This window comes from Dendropsophus ebraccatus, chromosome 14 (genome assembly GCF_027789765.1).
Source record: "Dendropsophus ebraccatus isolate aDenEbr1 chromosome 14, aDenEbr1.pat, whole genome shotgun sequence".
Taxonomy (NCBI): Eukaryota; Metazoa; Chordata; class Amphibia; order Anura; family Hylidae; genus Dendropsophus; species Dendropsophus ebraccatus.
This window is the reverse complement of record NC_091467.1, coordinates 3,601,611-3,611,082: the sequence shown is the minus strand read 5'-3', so window position 1 is coordinate 3,611,082 and position 9,472 is coordinate 3,601,611.

Here is a 9,472-nt window from a genome sequence, read left to right as displayed (position 1 = left end):
TACAGTGTTACACGGCCTATAATAATATTACAGTGTTACACGGCCTATAATATTGTTACAGTGTTACACGGCCTATAATAATATTACAGTGTTACACGGCCTATAATAACGTTACAGTGTTACACGGTCTATAATAATGTTACAGTGTTACACGGCCTATAATAATATTACAGTGTTACACGGCCTATAATAACGTTACAGTGTTACACGGCCTATAATAATGTTACATTGTTACACGGCCTATAATAATGTTACAGTGTTACACGGCCTATAATAATGTTACATTGTTACACGGCCTATAATAATGTTACAGTGTTACACGGTCTATAATAACGTTACAGTGTTACACGGCCTATAATAATGTAACAGTGTTACACGGCCTATAATATTGTTACAGTGTTACACGGCCTATAATAATATTACAGTGTTACACGGTCTATAATAACGTTACAGTGTTACACGGCCTATAATAACGTTACAGTGTTACACGGCCTATAATAATGTTACAGTGTTACACGGCCTATAATATTGTTACAGTGTTACACGGCCTATAATAATATTACAGTGTTACACGGTCTATAATAACGTTACAGTGTTACACGGCCTATAATAACGTTACAGTGTTACACGGCCTATAATAACGTTACAGTGTTACACGGCCTATAATAATAATGTTACAGTGTTACACGGCCTATAATAATAATGTTACATTGTTACATGGCCTATAATATTGTTACAGTGTTACACGGCCTATAATAATGTTAGTGTTACACGGCCTATAATAATGTTAGTGTTACACTGCCTATAATAATGTTACATTGTTACACGGCCTATAATAATATTACAGTGTTACACGGCCTATAATAATATTACAGTGTTACACGGCCTATAATAATATTACAGTGTTACACGGCCTATAATAATGTTACAGTGTTACACGGCCTATAATAATATTACAGTGTTACACGGCCTATAATAATATTACATTGTTACACGGCCTATAATAATGTTACAGTGTTACACGGCCTATAATAATATTACATTGTTACACGGCCTATAATAACGTTACAGTGTTACACGGCCTATAATAACGTTACAGTGTTACACGGCCTATAATAATGTTACAGTGTTACACGGCCTATAATAATGCCTTACTGTCTCCATCTATTACAGCCATGGTTCTTGTTTTCCTATCGCAATTTCTGCGGTCAGATAATGGGAAACCCAATGGCGGGCGCAGCCAGGTGGAAGCCAGGGAGACCTTGGAGCCGCCCGCAGTACAGAGCGCTGTCTATGGGGCCCGTTCTCCGAGGACGCATCGCTCACGTCTCAGGAGGATTAACCCCTTGTAGTCTGAGGTGGGAAACGTTTCCCTGGAAGTGAAGAGGAAAAGTATTAGAGGTGAATGTGAAGGTCAGCAGCAGGTGCGGCTCCGCTATTGAACGGCCAGGACGGCGATGGCGTTGGGATTACATTGTCTGAGGGAGCTGTAATTGGCAAAACGAAAATCAATTTGTAGGAACCAAAATAAATAGAAATCAAGTTAATACCCGGCTGCCGGGGAGGAGAGAGGCGGACGTCCATTTCTGCTGTTTGTTTGTATTTCTGACATTACAGAAGAGGGGCTGGGGGGGGGGGGGGGGGGGGGGGGGCTGCAGGTTATTACAGCAGAGGGGCTGCAGGTTATTACAGCAGAGGGGATGGGGGGGGGGCTGCAGGTTATTACAGCAGAGGGGCTGGGGGGGGCTGCAGGTTATTACAGCAGAGGGGCTGGGGGGGGCTGCAGGTTATTACAGCAGAGGGGCTGGGGGGGGGGCTGCAGGTTATTACAGCAGAGGGGCTGGGGGGGGGGGCTGCAGGTTATTACAGCAGAGGGGCTGGGGGGGCCGCAGGTTATTACAGCAGAGGGGCTGGGGGGGGCTGCAGGTTATTAAAGCAGAGGGGCATGGGGGGGGCTGCAGGTTATTACAGCAGAGGGGCTGGGGGGGCTGCAGGTTATTACAGCAGAGGGGCTGGGGGGGGGCTGCAGGTTATTACAGCAGAGGGGCTGGGGGGGGGCTGCAGGTTATTACAGCAGAGGGGCTGGGGGGGGGGGGCTGCAGGTTATTACAGCAGAGGGGCTGGGGGGGGCTGCAGGTTATTACAGCAGAGGGGCTGGGGGGGGCTGCAGGTTATTACAGCAGAGGGGCTGGGGGGGGCTGCAGGTTATTACGGCAGAGGGGCTGCGGGGGGGGGGCTGCAGGTTATTACAGCAGAGGGGCTGGGGGGGGCTGCAGCTTATTACAGCAGAGGGGACGGGGGGCTGCAGGTTATTACAGCAGAGGTGCTGGGGAGGGGGGGGGGGGCTGCAGGTTATTACAGCAGAGGGGCTGGGGGGGCTGCAGGTTATTACAGCAGAGGGGCTGGGGGGGCTGCAGGTTATTACAGCAGAGGGGCGGGGGGGGGGCTGCAGGTTATTACAGCAGAGGGGCTGGGGGGGCTGCAGGTTATTACAGCAGAGGGGCTGGGTGGGCTGCAGGTTATTACAGCAGAGGGGCTGGGGGGGCTGCAGGTTATTACAGCAGAGGGGCTGGGGGGGGGGCTGCAGGTGATTAAACCAGAGGGGGGGGGGGGGGGCTGCAGGTTATTACAGCAGAGGGGCTTGGGGGGGGCTGCAGGTTATTACAGCAGAGGGGCTGGGGGGGGCTGCAGGTTATTACAGCAGAGGGGCTGGGGGGGGGCTGCAGGTTATTACGGCAGAGGGGCTGCGGGGGGGGGCTGCAGGTTATTACAGCAGAGGGGCTGGGGGGGCTGCAGGTTATTACAGCAGAGGGGACGGGGGGCTGCAGGTTATTACAGCAGAGGTGCTGGGGAGGGGGGGGGGGCTGCAGGTTATTACAGCAGAGGGGCTGGGGGGGCTGCAGGTTATTACAGCAGAGGGGCTGGGGGGGCTGCAGGTTATTACAGCAGAGGGGCTGGGGGGGGCTGCAGGTTATTACAGCAGAGGGGCTGGGGGGGGCTGCAGGTTATTACAGCAGAGGGGCTGGGTGGGCTGCAGGTTATTACAGCAGAGGGGCTGGGGGGGCTGCAGGTTATTACAGCAGAGGGGCTGGGGGGGCTGCAGGTTATTACAGCATAGGGGCTGGGGGGGGGCTGCAGGTTATTACAGCAGAGGGGCTGGGGGGGGCTGCAGTTTATTACAGCAGAGGGGCTGGGGGGGCTGCAGGTTATTAAAGCAGAGGGGCTGGGGGGGCTGCAGGTTATTACAGCAGAGGGGCTGGGGGGGGCTGCAGGTTATTACAGCAGAGGGGCTGCGGGGGGCTGCAGGTTATTACAGCAGAGGGGCTGGAGGGGGGCTGCAGGTTATTACAGCAGAGGGGTGGGGGGGGCTGCAGGTTATTACAGCAGAGGGGCTGGGGGGGGGCTGCAGGTTATTACAGCAGAGGGGCGGGGGGGGGCTGCAGGTTATTACAGCAGAGGGGCTGGGGGGGGGCTGCAGGTTATTACAGCAGAGGGGCTTGGGGGGGGCTGCAGGTTATTACAGGCAGAGGGGCTGGGGGGGGGGGCTGCAGGTTATTACAGCAGAGGGGCTGGGGGGGGGCTGCAGGTTATTACAGCAGAAGGGATGGGGGCTGCAGGTTATTACAGCAGAGGGCATGGGGGGGGCTGCAGGTTATTACAGCAGAGGGGCATGGGGGGGGGCTGCAGGTTATTAAAGCAGAGGGGCTGGGGGGGCTGCAGGTTATTACAGCAGAGGGGCTGGGGGGGCTGCAGGTTATTACAGCAGAGGGGCTGGGGGGGGCTGCAGGTTATTAAAGCAGAGGGGCTGTGGGGGGCTGCAGTTTATTACAGCAGAGGGGCTGGGGGGGGCTGCAGGTTATTACAGCAGAGGGGATGGGGGCTGCAGGTTATTACAGCAGAGGGGCGGGGGGGGGGCTGCAGGTTATTACAGCAGAGGGCATGGGGGGCTGCAGGTTATTACAGCAGAGGGGCTGGGGGGGCTGCAGGTTATTACATCAGAGGGGCTGGGGGGGCTGCAGGTTATTACAGCAGAGGGGACGGGGGGCTGCAGGTTATTATTATAACGGAGGGGATTGGGGGCTGCAGGTTATTACAGCAGAGGGGATGTGGGGCTGCAGGTTATTACAGCAGAGGGGATGGGGGGCTGCAGGTTATTATAGCTGGGGGGGCTGCAGGTTATTACAGCAGAGGGGCTGCGGGGGGGGCTGCAGGCTATTACAGCAGAGGGGCTGGGGGGGCTGCAGGTTATTACAGCAGAGGGGATGGGGGGGCTGCAGGTTATTACAGCAGAGGGGATGGGGGGGGCTGCAGGTTATTACAGCAGAGGGGCTGGGGGGGCTGCAGGTTATTACAGCAGAGCGGCTGGGGGGGGGGGGGGGCTGCAGGTTATTACAGCAGAGGGGGGGGGGGGCTGCAGGCTATTACAGCAGAGGGGCTGGGGGGGCTGCAGGTTATTACAGCAGAGGGGATGGGGGCTGCAGGTTATTATAGCGGAGGGGATGGGGGGGCTGCAGGTTATTACAGCAGAGGGGACGGGGGGGGCTGCAGGCTATAACAGCAGAGGCGATGGGGGGTTGCAGGTTATTACAGCAGAGGGGCTGGGGGGCTGCATGTTATTACAGCAGAGGGCATGGGGGGCTGCAGGTTATTATAGCGGAGGGGACAGGGGGCTGCAGGCTATTACAGCAGAGGGGACAGGGGGCTGCAGGTTATTATAGCGGAGGGGACAGGGGGCTGCGGGTTATTATAGCGGAGGGGACAGGGGGCTGCAGGTTATTATAGCGGAGGGGACAGGGGGCTGCAGGTTATTATAGCGGAGGGGACAGGGGGCTGCAGGTTATTATAGCGGAGGGGACAGGGGGCTGCAGGTTATTATAGCGGAGGGGACAGGGGGCTGCAGGTTATTATAGCGGAGGGGATAGGGGGGCTGCAGGTTATTACAGCAGAGGGGCTGGGGGGCTGCAGGCTACTACAGCAATGTCCACCCCCCCCCCCCCGAATAACAACTGCACTGAGCGAGGGATCCCTGATCTGTCCCCAGCAGGTGCAGAACTACAACTCCCATCACCCTCTTCAGGAGAAGGGGAAGAGTTACTTCTGTGTGACAGAAAAAGGGGGAGATTTATCAAACATGGTGTAAAGTGAAACTGGCTCAGTCGCCCCCGGCAACCAATCAGATTCCACCTTTCATTTTCCAAAGAGTCTGTGAGGAATGAAAGGTGGAATCTGATTGGTTGCCGGGGGCGACTGAGCCAGTGTCACTTTACACCATGTAAAAGCGTTTACACATGGAATCTGTGGTAAATGCTGCACGTGTATGATCAGTATATCAATAACTGTGGCTGATGTCATCCCTCAGTGACATCATCCTCTCAAAAGAAAAAAAGCATATGCACAAAAAAAATGGTAGCACATCACAAAAATCTTTATTATAACACTAACATAGATACAAAATACCACATAAATAAGTGAATGTACAGGAGTAGTAAAATGAGGGAGACAGCACCCCAAATACTGCTCTACATTAAAAACACTAAAATGTCCCCATAAGTCCTGCTGGCGATCCAGACGGGACTAATCTACCACTCTGACTCTGGACTGTATGTACAATAACAAAAATCCAACATCTCCCTAGACAGAGACCCGGTAAAACAAAATATAACCACAAATAATGGAGCATAGGAAAAAAAAAAAGAAAATTGGAAACGATCACCATATACAGTCCAACAGAATGAGAGTCAGATGGGATAAGAAATCATCCCTGAGGAAGCCGCTAGACGGCGGAACGCTACCGTTTTTTGTGCATATGCTTTTTTTCTATTGAGAGGATGATGTACTACTTATATGCATTGGTTTAGCACTCCATGATTATTAGTGGTGCCCACTAGCTTTATATATATCCCTCAGTGACAGGCCACGGATTACATCCCTACATCAGTGACAGGCCGTGTATGACATCAGTGACAGGCCGTGTATAACATCAGTGACAGGCCGTGTAGGACATCAGTGACAGGCCGTGTAGGACATCAGTGACAGGAGGTGTAGGACATCTTTACATGACAACCTAAGGAGCCATACAGCAGGGTCTGGGATCTCACTGGCAAATTTACAGAGCGAGGCCCAGAAACCCAGCGCGGCCGCACACACTCCTGCTCTCCATGGTGCTGAACGGAAAGCCGCCCCCATGTCCTGTTACATATCCTATAGTTACCATCCAGCTGCTGGAAGTGACTCCACCATAGTGACGGACAGAGAGAGTGTAGCATTAACCCCAGTGCTGCTGATGTGACCGTAACAGCGCTGTATAAGGGGTCTAGGTACTGGTGTATTATACAGTGCTGTATAGGGGGTCTAGGTACTGGTGTATTATACAGTGCTGTATAAGGGGTCTAGGTACTGGTGTATTATACAGCGCTGTATAGGGGGTCTAGGTACTGGTGTATTATACAGTGCTGTATAGGGGGTCTAGGTACTGGTGTATTATACAGTGCTGTATAGGGGGTCTAGGTACTGGTGTATTATACAGCGCTGTATAGGGGGTCTAGGTACTGGTGTATTATACAGTGCTGTATAGGGGGTCTAGGTACTGGTGTATTATACAGTGCTGTATAGGGGGTCTAGGTACTGGTGTATTATACAGCGCTGTATAGGGGGTCTAGGTACTGGTGTATTATACAGTGCTGTATAAGGGGTCTAGGTACTGGTGTATTATACAGCGCTGTATAGGGGGTCTAGGTACTGGTGTATTATACAGTGCTGTATAAGGGGTCTAGGTACTGGTGTATTATACAGCGCTGTATAAGGGGTCTAGGTACTGGTGTATTATACAGTGCTGTATAGGGGGTCTAGGTACTGGTGTATTATACAGTGCTGTATAGGGGGTCTAGGTACTGGTGTATTATACAGTGCTGTATAAGGGGTCTAGGTACTGGTGTATTATACAGCGCTGTATAGGGGGTCTAGGTACTGGTGTATTATACAGTGCTGTATAGGGGGTCTAGGTATTGGTGTATTATACGGCACTGTATAAGGAGTCTAGGTACTGGTATATATCTCTTTGCTTCATGTATAACTCCCGATCCTCGGCCGGCACATGACACTTTCCGGTATATGTTGGGGATCTCTTCCTTCTGTCTCTTTGCTCCATGTATAACTCCTGATCCTCGGCCGGCGCGGGACACTTTCCGGTATATATTGGAGATCTCTTCCTCCCGATCCTCGGCCGGTAGATGACACTTTCCAGTATATATTGGTGATCTCTTCCTCCCGATCCTTGGCCGGCACATGACACTTTCCGGTATATGTTGGTGATCTCTTCCTCCCGATCCTCTGCTGGCGCGGGATACTTTCCGGTATATGTTAGGGATCTCTTCCTCCCTATCCTCGGCTGGCACATGACACTTTCCGGTATATGTTGGTGATCTCTTCCTCCCGATCCTCGGCCGGCGCGGGACACTTTCCGGTATATGTTAGGGATCTCTTCCTCCCTATCCTCGGCTGGCACATGACACTTTCCGGTATATGTTGGTGATCTCTTCCTCCCGATCCTCGGCCGGCGCGGGACACTTTCCGGTATATGTTAGGGATCTCTTCCTCCCTATCCTCGGCTGGCACATGACACTTTCCGGTATATGTTGGTGATCTCTTCCTCCCGATCCTTGGCCGGCACATGACACTTTCCGGTATATGTTGGTGATCTCTTCCTCCCGATCCTCGGCCGGTAGATGACACTTTCCGGTATATGTTGGGGATCTCTTCCTCCCGATCCTCGGCCGGCACATGACACTTACTGAAATATGTTGGGGATCTCTTCCTCCTGATCCTCGGCTGGCAGATGACACTTTCTGGTATATGTTGGTGATCTCTTCCTCCCGATCCTCGGCCGGCGCGGGACACTTTCCGGTATATGTTAGGAATCTCTTCCTCCTGATCCTCGGCCGGCGCGGGACACTTTCCGGTATATATTGGTGATCTCTTCCTCCCGATCCTCGTCCGGCACATGACACTTACTGAAATATGTTGGGGATCTCTTCCTCCTGATCCTCGTCTGGCAGATGACACTTTCTGGTATATGTTGGTGATCTCTTCCTCCCGATCCTGGGCCGGCGCGGGACACTTTCCGGTATATGTTGGTGATCTCTTCCTCCCGATCCTCGGCCGGCGCGGGACACTTTCCGGTATATGTTGGGGATCTCTTCCTCCTGATCCTCGGCCAGTAGATGACACTTTCCTGTATATGTTGGTGATCTCTTCCTCCCGATCCCCGGCCAGCACATGACACTTTCCGGTATATGTTGGGGATTTCTTCCTCCTGATCCTCGGCTGGTAGATGACACTTTCCGGTATATGTTGGGGATCTCTTCCTCCTGATCCTCGGCCGGCGCGGGACACTTTCCTGTATATGTTGGTGATCTCTTCCTCCCGATCCTCGGCCGGCACATGACACTTACTGAAATATGTTGGGGATCTCTTCCTCCTGATCCTCGTCTGGCAGATGACACTTTCTGGTATATGTTGGTGATCTCTTCCTCCCGATCCTCGGCCGGCGCGGGACACTTTCCGGTATATGTTGGTGATCTCTTCCTCCTGATCCTCGGCCGGCGCGGGACACTTTCCGGTATATGTTGGGGATCTCTTCCTCCTGATCCTCGGCCAGTAGATGACACTTTCCTGTATATGTTGGTGATCTCTTCCTCCCGATCCCCGGCCAGCACATGACACTTTCCGGTATATGTTGGTGATTTCTTCCTCCTGATCCTCGGCTGGTAGATGACACTTTCCGGTATATGTTGGTGATCTCTTCCTCCCGATCCCCGGCCAGCACATGACACTTTCCAGTATATGTTGGTGATCTCTTCCTCCCGATCCCCGGCCAGCACATGACACTTTCCAGTATATGTTGGTGATCTCTTCCTCCCGATCCTCGGCCGGCGCGGGACACTTTCCGGTTTATGTTGGGGATCTCTTCCTCCTGATCCTCGGCCAGTAGATGACACTTTCCTGTATATGTTGGTGATCTCTTCCTCCCGATCCCCGGCCAGCACATGACACTTTCCGGTATATGTTGGGGATTTCTTCCTCCTGATCCTCGGCTGGTAGATGACACTTTCCGGTATATGTTGGTGATCTCTTCCTCCCATCTCTTTGCTCCACATATAACTCCTGATCCTCGACCAGTAGATGACACTTTCCGGTATATGTTGGTGATCTCTTCCTCCCGATCCCCGGCCAGCACATGACACTTTCCAGTATATATTGGTGATCTCTTCCTCCCGATCCTCGGCCGGTAGATGACACTTTCCGGTATATGTTGGTGATCTCTTCCTCCCGATCCCCGGCCAGCACATGACACTTTCCAGTATATGTTGGGGATCTCTTCCTCCCGATCCCCGGCCAGCACATGACACTTTCCAGTATATGTTGGGGATCTCTTCCTCCCGATCCCCGGCCAGCACATGACACTTTCCAGTAT